Below are 13606 nucleotides of genomic sequence, written 5' to 3' on the forward strand. Positions count from 1 at the left end.
CAAGTCATATATGTACACTCTTAGAAGGGATGTGTTAAAATTGACACATCATGTGTTAAATTTTAACACATGTGCTGCATCAGATTAGGGACAACACATGATGTGTCAGTTTTAACACAATTAATGTGTCTGCTCCTTTAACACATCTTCTGTGTTAAAAAATGTAAACACAAAGATGTGTTATTTTGACACAAAGATGTGTTAAAATGTGTACATTTCAATTTTTTTTTTAAAAAAGGAGAAAAAAGATGGGTATATATTATACACTTATTGAATTCCATTTTTTATTTGGCATATTATAAATCATTACAAACTGAATGAACAACAACTGTCAGAATCTTTTCAATTAAAATGTTTTAAATTCAATTTTAGCCAAAGCTATATCACAATTTTTACTTTACAAAATCAAACAAAATTCATATCTGACTAGCTTTCTATCTCTCTAGATCATTAAAATGTCAAAAAAATTTTTTCAATTTTTTCAATATACATTCAACAAAAATATAAACGCAACACCTTTGTTACGGCTCCCATTCCCCATGGGATGGACGTAGAGACCTAAAATTCATTCCAGATACACAATATAACCATCCCTCCCAAACAGTGGTCACAAATCAGTCCAAATGTGTGGTAGTGGGCACATCTGCTATATTGAGATAATCCATCCCACCTCACAGGTGTGCCACATCAGGATGCTGATCTGACATCATGAGTAGTGCACAGGTGTACCTCAGACTGCCCACAACAAAAGGCCACCCTGGAATGTGCAGTTTTGTCTCACAGCAAAATGCCACAGATGCCACAAGCAATGAGGGAGCGTGCAATTGGCATGCTGACAGCAGGAATGTCAACCAGATCTGTCGCCCGTGCATTGAATGTTCATTTCTCAACCATAAGCCGTCTCCACAGGCGTTTCAGAGAATATGGCAGCACATCCAACCGGCCTCACAACCGCAGACCTCGTGTAACCACACCAGCCCAGGACCTCCACATCCAGCAGGTTCACCTCCAAGATCGTCTGAGACCAGCCACCCAGACAGCTGCTGGAACAATTGGTTTGCACAACCAAACAATTTCTGCACAAACTGTCAGAAACCGTCTCAGGGACGCTCAACTGCATGCCCGTCGTCCTCATCGGGGTCTTGACCTGACTCCAGCTCGTCGCCGTAACAGACTTGTGTGGGCAAATGCTCACATTCGATGGCGTCTGGCACGTTGGAGAGGTGTGCGCTTCACGGATGAATCATGGTTCACATTGTTCAGGGCAGATGGCAGCTGAGAATGTCCCAGTTCTTGCATGGCCAGCATACTCACCGGACATGTCACTCATTGAGCATGTTCGGGATGTGCTTGACCGGCGTATACAACAGCGTGTACCAGTTCCCACGAATATCCAACAACCTCGCACAGCCATTGAAGTGGAGTGGACCAACATTCCACAGGCCACAATTGACAATCTGATAGACTCCATGCGACGATGTGTTGCACTGCATGAGGCAAATGGTGGTCACACCAGATACTGACCGGTTCTGGGTCCCCAGACCTCCAATGGCGCAAAAAACTGCACATTCCAGGGTGGCCTTTTGTTGTGGGCAGTCTGAGGTACACCTGTGCACTACTCATGATGTCAGATCAGCATCCTGATGTGGCACACCTGTGAGGTGGGATGGATTATCTCAATATAGCAGATGTGCCCACTACCACACATTTGGACTGATTTGTGACCACTGTTTGGGAGGGATGGTTATATTGTGTATCTGGAATGAATTTTAGGTCTCTACGTCCATCCCATGGGGAATGGGAGCAGTAACAAGGGTGTTGCGTTTATATTTTTGTTGAGTGTATATATATAATGTTCTGATATAATCCAGACAATACATGAATTAAAATTTTTAAAGGTAACAATTGTCATCTTCAACAAATTGTCAACATTTAACAAATGTGCAGTTGCATGCAAACAGAAAAACATACATTTTGGCGAATATAGCATCCAGGTTATACAATTTTGTACCTTGGGTTTAAATACAAAAATCAAAAATTTCAGCCAATCAGTTCATATTGTCTGACCTTTCCACTGCATAGGCATAAAAATGGTCAGTCCTGATAAGCAGTGTATTTGACAAAGATGCCAAATGAGGTTTCTCACCTCTGTGAACAGAGACTCTCTACATTTTGGACAGGTGAACATTTTACTTGCATACTTTAATCTGTGCAATCAGCTCCAGTACTTTGGTTTTCCTTTGGGTGGACAGCGGCAGGTCATAGACAAAATCAAAGAAGGTGAAGACGGAGCCAAGTGGTGCTGGATAGGACAAGTTACATACCCAGTACAGTTTGAAAAGCTTATCCACAGCACACGTCAGGCCATCATTCAGAGAAATGGTTACTCTGTCATTCTTAGCAACAATGATGTACTGCCTGGTTGCCCTCTTTAGATCACCGATGCATATCAGCTGGGGTTGGTGTGTTGTGGATGATGCTTCAGGATCACTGCAAAGCGATGCAATACTTGTTCCAGGCTTGGAGATGGGGGAAGATAAAGATAGTATTCAGTGAGGTGTAGACAAATGCTTTCCTCAGGTAAATACCGTGAGAACTTTACTGAATACATACCAGTGCAAAAAAGGCTGCAACGACTGGCACCAACTGGTGGGAGTAGGTGTGTTAACACATGGCGGGGGGGTTCTTGTTTCCAGGGCAGCTATTGATTTGAGCTTCGGAATGATACTGGCTTCCCATTTTCGCAAAAAGAGATCCACCTTTCCTCCTGTAAAATTGCCAAACTCCAAGTCCAGCCTACGGAAATAAAAGAAGTGTTTAAGTTTAAAATGAAGCATTAAATACATTAAATCAAAAGTACATTCTGTCCATTTGGTAGCTGTATGGCTAAGATCAAACTTTACAGTATCACATTTCTGTTACCCATTCCACATCTAGCTTACCTACACAGTTAAACAACAATTTACTTGGAGTGGTATTTGAATACAAGTCCATTATTCCTTAATTTTAGCTATGATTTGGGTCCCATCAGACCCTGAGAAAAAATTAGGACTTTTTAGCTGATGTTCAACTTTCTAGCAGACAATTTCTTATGTTGTCTATCTGCGGTTTGTCCTGTAGAGCTTTTTTGTTGAAAATAGTGCTGCTGAAAGCAGAGTTTCATACAGGTTTAGGTGATTTTTTTGTAGGGTTTTCACTTCCACAAGCAGCACTTTCTGCATTGTCATTTGATGTCCCTACTATTAGATAGTCATTTGGTGGTACGACTAAGATTTTGGACCATGTGAAAAGTGATGCTCATTGTAATCAGTGCGCAGGGAGTAATGATCAAACTCTGAAGTTATAAAACTTTCAAAATATTCACTAGGAGCTCATAAACATACCTCCAAATGTATCGACTCCTGTTACATACTTTGTATGCAAAACACAACTGAGTGGAGAAGGAGTACATAAACCATTACCAGAGAACCAAGCAACTTACCAGACTTGGCATGTCCAAAAACCGTGGGTACTCTCCGAATATTCCAGGCTCTGAGACTGGTGTATGTTTCCTCCATGCCTGACATGATAATTGGAAGGTTCTCAGCTGAGGGCCGCAATAACTTGGGTGACCCACTCATCTGTGCTGCTGGTATTCCCATCCTCTCGCCTGAGCTTCTTGTCTTCACCACAGTCATCTGTCACTTTTCGCTTCTTATAATGTCTCTGCCCCTGGTCGAGATTCCGTCTAAGGTTGCGCAGTTTAGTCTCTCGGAATCCACAATGAGAGACTGGATCATAATAATGCTCCTGAGGAAGAAAGGACAGAGGTATATGGGTAACAGCTGAGCAATTTTAACTGAGAAAAAAAGCTCTAATAAATAATTAGATAAAGGTTAAACGATACACAGTAAGTGGGAACAAGTGCAATTTACAGTATGTAGTGGAATTTACATTATTAAAATGCTAAATTTACTTACAAATCCTTCCCCCTGTCCTGCCACTTAAGGGTGGAAAAGTGGTGAGGATGCTTTTTGCTACAGTTAGCTTCTCTGCACTAAGAGGGTAACTGGAAAACAAAGGTAAACTTTTTTACTTCTGTGCACTTCAACATTTTTAAAGGAAAACATTCATTGCAAAATTTTAACAAAGTACAGTAAAGTGCGATACTTACTAACCACACCTCTCCACCAAATCCCCAATGCAAGTCTTCACAAGGAGCCTCCTCGATGGCACCGACAGGTTTCATACTCCTTAAGAATCTGTGGGGCTTTCCTGAGTGACTTCAGGGGTTGACTTTGTTCTTCTGTGGTAATGGTAGACTGTGTAAAGGCAACACCAGACACTTTACCTCTCTGCAATAATCTTCAAAGTCATGACAGCAAATTTCCACAGAGCATAAAAGCACGAGTTTACTCAAAAAGCTGCAGCAGAAGAAGGCGGTTTCTTAACTACGTGATTATAACGCAATGACTAAAAGAAATTCTGAATAATAAATAAATTGATTTTATCTTCTAGTTGCTACTTGGTGAATAAATCTGATCCTGACTAATAGTGATGTCTGATGTCTGTGGCACTGCTGACAATAAGAATTTTTTTTTTTTTACAAATTTCTTTCTCATCTATAAAAGTGGTTACAAGGACTTTGACAGATTCTAAGTTGTCATATGTGTGCTGAAAAAATGAAACACATGGCTAAATAAGTAAGATAATTTGCATGGTCAAGTTGCTGTTGTTTGGTTTTTTAAATAACACTGACTATTACTTCCTCAGAAGTTCTGCATAAAAAAGAAACTATATCAGAGCATGTTTCCAGCAATAAGCCTTAAAAAAGAATGTGCACATACTTTAGTTAATCATACTAGATGCAAAAACTGCTTTAACTGCTTGAAAAAATAATTATCTCTGTCAATATGAGGTATATTTCATGTTAAAGTTACTCAGTCTTTATTCCTATTCTCTGCTAGTAAACGAATGGTCGCGGTGATAACTACATTTGCTATATTCAGAGCTAACGACAATATTGTCATTTTACTCAACACTGCTACGGTTAGGTGCTGACTCTGGCGTTGCTCATAGACAACATAATGCCTGTCGGAGCCGCTAGCCAACTACCACACTGGTTCTAAGAGCAATTTCTGAATACTCTAATACATAAATAAAGTAAATAGATAAATACATGAATAAAGTAATACATAAAAATACTACCAAAACACATTAACTCTAATGGAGTATGGCACGAAATCCAAGAACTAATAATAAAATTAAGAGTAGGATATGTTAGCAAGACTGTTACATTAAGGTTAGCTAGGTATAGTTAAGCAGTAATTAACTTAAACTCTAAACTCCTATATTTTATATAAATTCACATTCTTCCAGAAACCCGGCATATTTTCAGTACATTAAGATAAACTGGTAAATGTTACTTACTGTAAGGTCTGACAACATACTAGGCGACGTAACCTCCATCTTTGTCTCCTTTGTCTCATTGGCGCGAAAGATAGCGCCCCCTTCCCGCCGCCGCCGGTATGTCATGTTGCTGGGCAGAATTTGTTTCAATTTTAAGCATGTGTGTTCTTACTCATTTCATTTTCTACTTTTGCTTCAATTGTATTCACATGTTACGGTCAAAATTAAGCCTGTTCTTTGTGGATACTTATGCTTATAGTATAGCCATCGCCATTAATTGGTATGCCATACATATTGAGAAATAAAAAATTAATCCTCTTTCAGAATTTTAGTACACCATACCTTGGTCCACATTACATTATAAAATGTTTTATTTGTTGAAAGTAATGAGGAAAGGATTAAGGAAAACAAACAATAACTAAACATTTTATTTATTCAGTTAATATAGTTATAATACATTGTTAATCTACAATTTATTTCACTAAACACAGGGCTAGCATCAAATTACTGAGCTGCTAATTTTAGGTCCTGTTGTTAGATTCTGAAAATAACACACAAAATGTGTTAAACTGTGCAACACATCAAGTGTGTTAAGCGTTTTACACATTTTTTCAATGTTTACACATTTTCTTACACATGTTATGTTAAAATTTACACAAAATGTGTTAATAGTGTAACAACACATTTTTTGTGTCATTTTTTAACACATCCTTTCTAAGAGTGTAGCGTTACTCCCACGCCTGAGCAGATGTAGCATTTCTGTGTCATGAATCACCGCACAGTAACACTGACTTTGTAGATAGAACATACAGCCTGTTCTCTGCTTACTTGATAGCTCTTGCTTAAAAGGGAAAGAAAACAGTGTTTTATCTTTGCTGGCACAAGTATAGAGAGTTGGAGCGTGTGTGACCGTGTGTTGAAAGATGAGGCCCAGCAGTCATGTCACATATCTGACCCATCGCTTCTCTTCTTGGACGTCCTGCACATGTGGGTGGGGAGGACATGTGACAAGTGGAATCTCTATACGTGTGTGTCTATTTTTTGACTTCTTCTTGCTTTTAGATCTTGTTTTTAACCTGCCCCTGTTTTTCCCTCTAAATCAGTGCATTCATAAAGAACCTCAGACACTTATACGGCTATAATTATGCTCATCAGTTCGCACTGGTGCGGTTTTAACATAAGCTTTAGAAGAACAAGTCTTGACAGTTGCAAACTATTTCCCTGCAGCGGCTTGGAAAGCAAACATCAGGTACTTCACGTCCCAGGGTTTTTGTGTATCTGTGAGACTGAGTGACAGACATAGATGGGGAGATGCATTATACAATTACCAAATTAAAACAATTGCCAAAACCTCTCATGCACATTTCATCCTGTGTACACAAAAAAGGCTACATTTTCCCTTCATTCAGTTTGACCTGAAGTGAAACAAGCCTCAGCAGACCCCAGCTATGTGAACAGGTGACTTTGTATGACCTGTTTACCGAAACATACGCATCATTTCTTTTTGCACAGTGCACTGAGTGTTTTGTGAGCAATGAAGTGTATCGCTTCGGGCCAATATTTAAGGGGAAATCCACCCTGTTATTTTGTTTTATATTATGGTCTCTTACTTCAGCTTGATAGAAGCAAGACAAGCTGTGGTGAAGATCATCGTTGGTAGGAGTAAAAGTGATCCAAATGATCTTAGATGCTTTGTCAATAAATCTAAAACATAATTTCACCACCATCTGTCCGTCCTTTGTCCTTGTTGTACTTATCGTACATATAGGTAGATGTCAATAAAGTTGGGGTTGTGATACTTCAGCATTTAGGTAGCACTACAGAAGATGAACAAGCATTAACTAAGTTACTTTTTAAAGTGACAGACATTTGCACCATTTCAGATCATCGTTTCAGCGCAGCAAACACACACCTACACACACACACACACACACACACACACACACACACACACACACACACACACACACACAGTCATAAGTGAAGCCTGCTATGACTCTTGTAGATGAGCCCAATAGGTTTTCTGTGGTATTTTTCTTTGAGAGCCAACATTTCTGTAGAAATGTTTCTATTTATATGCACCTGTGCTGGTTAAGTGTGTCTGTCTAGCTCTTTCTCCAACTGACATATGGATACATCATTGCTAGTTTAGCAGATTGGAACACTCATTATTTCTTTTCATTTACCTATTTCCGCCTTTTCTGACCAGCTACACTCACAAAGAAGCAGCTGTCCTTTATAATATACTTGTATAACTTTATGAGAGGGTTTGGTTGAATAAGGAGCCAGTAACATGGAAATAACTTGTCGATGCATGCTCAATCATCCAGGTAAAGAAATCCCAAAATGTTGATTCTATTCATCACTCACCCAAGTGACTCCTTCGGTCTCAATTGACTGCAGGTTTATTTAAACATCACATCTCTGTGGCTTTCAAACCCCAAAACAGGCGGATCCACCCCAAGGATCCAGTCCCCTGGCACGAACAGAGTAATGTAGTGTACGCTGTAAAGTGCCAGGAGGATTGCCATGATTTATAGAGCAGGGAAACCAAACAACCTCTGGCTAAATGGATGGCCCAACACAGAAGAGCTACCTCGTCAGGCCAGGACTCTGCAGTCTGTTTACACCTACAGGCCAGTGGACACTCTTTCAGTGACAAGGATGTACACATCCTGGACAGGAAGGAACGCTGGTTTGAGCGTGGAGTCAAGGACGCCATTTACGTGAAAAGGGAAAGACCATCTCTGAATCGAGAAGGGGGCCTAAAGGTACATCTTTTATCATCTTACAATGCTGTGATTGCAGCCATTCCCTAACTCTCTGTGAATGGACCATTGATCTATGAGTACTGATCGATCAATGGTCATTGATAAATGGTCTTTGATCAGTGGTTGTTGGTCAATTGTCATGACAATTTCGGTCTGTTTTGTGGTAACAAAAATTGCAGAGGTACTGTTTATAAGGTTGGGGAAACCTGCAGTCAGCTGAGACTGAAGAAGTCGCTTGAATGAGTGACAAAACATTTCTCCCACTGAAAATGCTGCGTCCAGATGAATAGAATCAACTTTTTGGGATAAGAAATATGGAAAAGATATATATAAATCTTATACATTTCGTATCTGTCTTGTGTGAAACTTGTATGAAAAGCATACAAGAGTGAAAACAGATGTAAGATCCCTTGAAAAATTACATAAATGAAACTTCCTAAAACAATACATGTGAAAGTAATGAGAAAGTGGCCACTTTCATTAGTAAATCATATTAACCTTATATGATTCACTGTATGAAGTACGCCACATCTTATGCAAGTCTTTTATAAGTTTTTACTATTTCTTTTCCATATGGGTAACTTGCATATCAGCATATTCAGTGGTGAACTGAACATCGGTAGCAACAAGGTCACCTCTCACTCATCCGGAGCGACTCTGTCATCCTCTCATAAAGGATGTAGCACAACACTCTGGGTCATATACATACGCAGTCTCTGTAGGTTCCCTTCCTTCTCTCACATATCTCTTAAAATAAAATAATTTTTAACAAATAATTATGCCAATAACTGTATGCAACAATCTGTAGTGGCTGCTATGGTAGCCAGAAATGAGCTGTTTGTATGCAACATTTAATAAAAATACATAAGTCTGCACAGCTGGAAATCTCCTCACATTTCATCCTTCCTCCTAAAGATACTAGTGTACAATTAATTTTATAGTTAAATTAGTTTTACTTGGCGCATCAAAATTAAGAGTGGATTATTTTCTTCATTTTTTCTTCAGTACGATTCTCAGGATACATAAAGCTTAAAAAATGCAATCTTAGTTTTGTATTCAAACATCAGTTATCCTCTATCACATCTTCTTATTCCCAGCCTGCTACACAGACTGAGCAGCTCTCAGTTCCATCTCGTAAACCTTCACTTTCACACTTGCTGCTATCCTTGCTTCACAAATCAGCCCTAAGTTGTGACACTTACTCCACCCTGACTGCGCTCTATTCTTCACCTCTCTTGACCTCGTGTATTAAACTCATCTTGACTCATCTAAACATCCAGGTTCTTGTCTACCAGCTCCCTACTCTCACTACAGATCACAATGTCATTTCTGAACACCAGAAACTCCTGCCTGACCTCTGTCAAGTAGTCAATCACCACTGCAAATAAGAAAAGGCTCAGAGCAGACCTTCGGTGTTTCACTCTGACCACAGAATTCAACACTATTTCCCTCATGTATGTCCTGAACCTCACATCTCTGACACTTCTGACTTCCTCCTGCAGCACCGCTTTGCTTCTCTCGGCACTCTATCATCTGCTCTCTATAGATCCGCAAAAATACAGTGCAGCTCTTTCTGACCTTCTCCACCTACACTCTCACATTAAGACTCTCCCTTTGTCTATGCCATGTCTCTTGTTGTATGCTTAGCCTCCTAGTGCTCCTGTCTACTATTTTAATCTCCCTGATTATCCCACTTTTTCATTGCCAAACTCTTTCTTTGAATACTTTCCTTCCCTGTCTTTACCAGTCCTTGTCCCTACATTTGAACTTCCAACTATCACCTTCAAATTCCTGCCTTTGCTTCTCTCTCACTGGCTCCTAACTACCTTCCCCCTTTCTTCATTTTTTGTCTTTAGTCAACAATTGCTCAGTTTCCACCAGCACCCTGTTGGCCAATGGTGGTCATTGTTAACCTGGCCTCAGACCACATTTTTCCATATGTTTGATTTGGATAGATACCCTTCCTGATGCCACCCTCTTCATTTATCCAGGCTTGGGACTGACACTAGGTGTACACTGACTTGTGCCCCCCCGTGACTGAGCTGAAGCACAGGACTGCTAAACCTGTTCACAACCTCATAGTCTTTTCGGTCTGTTTTGTGGTAATTCACATCAGCGGTCAAACCAGTGCACATCATAAAATATTAATTAATGTAATTATCTTCATAACTGTGCAAGTTTTATGAAGCACAACAATTATAGCAACTTGGATGAGTAGGAATAATGGTAGTGCTTTAAAATGCATTTGCTTAAATTAGGGTATTTGTACATGCTATGATATGATATATTACTGTTCCTCTGATTTTATTAAACTCAAAGTTGTTATATGAGGGTGTATAATAGTCTTGCAGATATAGTGGATGATTTAGTAACACATAAAAACATTTGTTAGAGTTTACACAAGTATGTTGGTGTGCTGCTCATGTTTCATTAGAACTAGCAAAATCTAAAATAAATGCATGTATAGAAGTAACGACCTACAAACAGTTCTTTCTTTGTTTTTAAAATAAAAAGCAGGAGTTAAAATGCCTGAAACAGACAGACAAAATGCCATGATCATCCTCGTGGCACACCAGTTAAGAAACAGTGCACTCCTGCACTCACTCTGCCCATGGTGTTACATTTTGCTAGCACATTTTGATAGATATAGCTTCACATCTGTCATTGGCTCAACGTCTTTAACAGCTGCTCAAAGCTAAACCAGCTGCTTTTTCTGTTGAAACAAGGTAACAGCTGAACTCATTCACTTTGCTTTCTCTCCCTCTCCTTTTTCTGTCTTTTGCTTTCTGGGAAAAATACATGACTCACACTGTGCATTAGCAGTCACTCAGAATAACTTAGCTGTGCTATAAAGGTGAGTCTGAGTGCAGGGTGGACTAGGTTACTTTATATGATTTGTAAAGGGTGAAAATGGCATCATGGCAATGTAACTATGACACTAAATTAAAAACAAAAAGCCTAACTACATCAAAAATTTCAGTTTAATGTAGTGGAAGGGTTCTCCCTCCACTGAAGCCCTAGATTGTTTGTCACACTTTTTACCCCACTATGTAGCCTCTAGCTCACTATAATAACCATATTAATATTTGGCTTCTCTTAAAGAGAGTAAATGTTTTTTTTCCTGCAGGTTAAAGATCTTCAAATTTCATTTCTCGAGTGCAGACACGATTAACTTGTGTAGCTCATCCCACCAGAGTACTGAACAAATACCATTCTAATTAATGCTATGAATTAACATCATTGGTGTACTTTTTAGAATTTTTTTAATATTAATTTTAAAGAAAAAATCAACGGTAAATACAATTTCTCTGGAATAGGACAGTCATGGCTCATTTCCTGTCTCTCAGATGACTTTCATGGCGTTAGAGACGCCACTGTTCACATTACAGCCTTACTCCTTGCATTTAAATTTAAATTCAGTAGAAATTACAAGTATATTCCCTGAGCGCCTTCAGGTTTTAATTCAGTGTAAAATAACCAATCTAAAACTTGTCACTTGACGCCCAACACCTTAATTCCCAGCTTACGATTGTGTATTTGGAAAAATTACTAGACAACCTGCAAAATATTACGTTAACAAAATATGTTTCTTGTAGAAGAAGTGACAGATTTCCATACTTGTTTTTTGTAAATATTTTAATGAGACAGTCAGTAGTCTTGAGCAGTATGTGCCGGCAGCTCTTGAGATACCACAACAGCCACACCTGTTCTCTTCTGCATTCCTTCACAATAAGCATGTTCCAGAGACGACAGTTTAACTACAACAGTCTGTGCTGAATGTGCCAGTTATAGTATTGTGAGGAGTGCATTTTTGTTTAATACTCTTTGGCAATTTAGCTCCCTTTGAAAAGATAAACAGTAAGATCTAAGTTCTACCGATGCACACACTGCCTCTCTCTGTTTTACTAATAAAAACCTTTGTAAAGTTTTTCTTAGTGGTGTTTGACACCACTTTAGCTCAAGGGCATCCTATGGGTTTCAAAACAACATAAGTGCTACTGCTCACAGGAACAAAAAGGAATCATTGTCTAAATAATCTGATTGATATCTATGCTTTAAAAAAATGAATGCCTTTAATTTCACATTGCTTGGGTTACTTCAGGAGAACAATCTTTTTGGGAACCAGCAGACAAAAATAAAGACTAAACATGGTCACCTTTCTTGACTAGTTTGCTGACATTTCAGTTTCTCTAAGACGAATGCGAACTGTATAAATATTCAGTCAAATGTAAGGAGAAATGATGTACCTGCTTACTTAGATCAGAACACCATGATTAACATGCACCAATACTTGATAGAGGTTTGCATATTTCACAAAAAAAAGTGTAATTAGCTTCTGTTTTCTGCCTTTATCTTTAAGTAGAAATAGGTCTCTAAGCTTTTGGACAGTCAGCCTTTGTTTTTTTGTAGTTTTGCCTCCATACGTCACCACAGTGGATTTTAACCCTGGGGTTGACATTATGACAACACACAAAAGTTTTCAAAATTTTTTCCTTAAATCTGATGACTGTGACCCAGAGTGACCCAAAAAACAATACAATTAAAAGTTGCTATCATTTTTAGGCTGTTCTCAAATAAAGGTATATGGTGCAAAGGTCTAAGGAACAGAGGTCATACAGAGGTGAGAGTTTGCTTTGTGAGATGATGCCATCAGACAAGATATCTGAAATAGAGTGGTTAGTGGCGTTACCTCACAGCATGAAGGTTACTGGTTTAATCCTGGCTGGGGCTTTTTTGTCTAATGTTTACATGTTTGACCTACGCTGGATTACCTGGAGCAGCTGTCCTCTCACAGTCCAAAGACACAGGGGAGGGAGTTGATAAAGGCACCTGAGCTCCCATTTCAGCGAGTGTGGGATACAAATGTATGCGTCCAACACACGGAAGCTTTCGTACCCCCACTTTGAATGTACAGACTAGTTTAAAATAAGCACGTTTCACATTCTCTGTGTTAATTCATTAAAAAATAGTATTGATAACTATAAATGGTAGTTTTGTGGACCTTTTTATGTTACAGAATTGAGAACAGCGATTATATGTGGTTATATAATAAATCTCAATAATTTCTTGAGACTTTGGCAGAAATTGGGAGTGGAAGGAGGTTGCTAGTGTTTATAGATGATGCAACTGCTCCTAGAAGTAGCAGGATAAAATATGTATGCAGGGCTATTTTATCTGTTTAGATTCAGCCAAATGCCACAAAACTCACACATGAGTTCTTTTCAGTGCAAATGAACAAAGACCCAAAGCATACTGCAAACGCAACCAGAGAGTTTCTGGAGGTGTAGGAATGGGATATTCAGTCAGTCACCTGTCTCAATCTGATATGGCGTGCTTTTCAGTTAATGAAGACAAAAACCGAAGGGAGAGAGAGCTACAAACACACCTACTGAAGCATCTGAAGTGCCACTAAGAGGCCTGGGAGAGCATCTCAAGGGAGAAGCATA

General features: G+C 39.1%; 1 long non-coding RNA gene across 2 annotated transcripts; it reads right to left on the reverse strand.

Moving 5' to 3' along the window:
- Window positions 1-708: 708 nt before the first annotated feature.
- On the reverse strand, window positions 709-5626 carry LOC309711852. 2 transcript variants are annotated; one of them, XR_014278115.1, is made up of 6 exons: window positions 5410-5626; window positions 4154-4301; window positions 3960-4048; window positions 3482-3789; window positions 2614-2796; window positions 709-2519 (listed from the first exon to the last, which is right to left on the reverse strand). It is a non-coding gene; the product is annotated as an uncharacterized lncRNA (long non-coding RNA). The 2 variants fall into 2 exon arrangements; XR_014278116.1 differs by lacking the exon at window positions 5410-5626 and adding an exon at window positions 5188-5382.
- Window positions 5627-13606: the final 7980 nt, after the last annotated feature.

Source organism: Aulonocara stuartgranti (assembly GCF_965226115.1).
Source record: "Aulonocara stuartgranti genome assembly, chromosome: 7".
NCBI lineage: Eukaryota > Metazoa > Chordata > Actinopteri > Cichliformes > Cichlidae > Aulonocara > Aulonocara stuartgranti.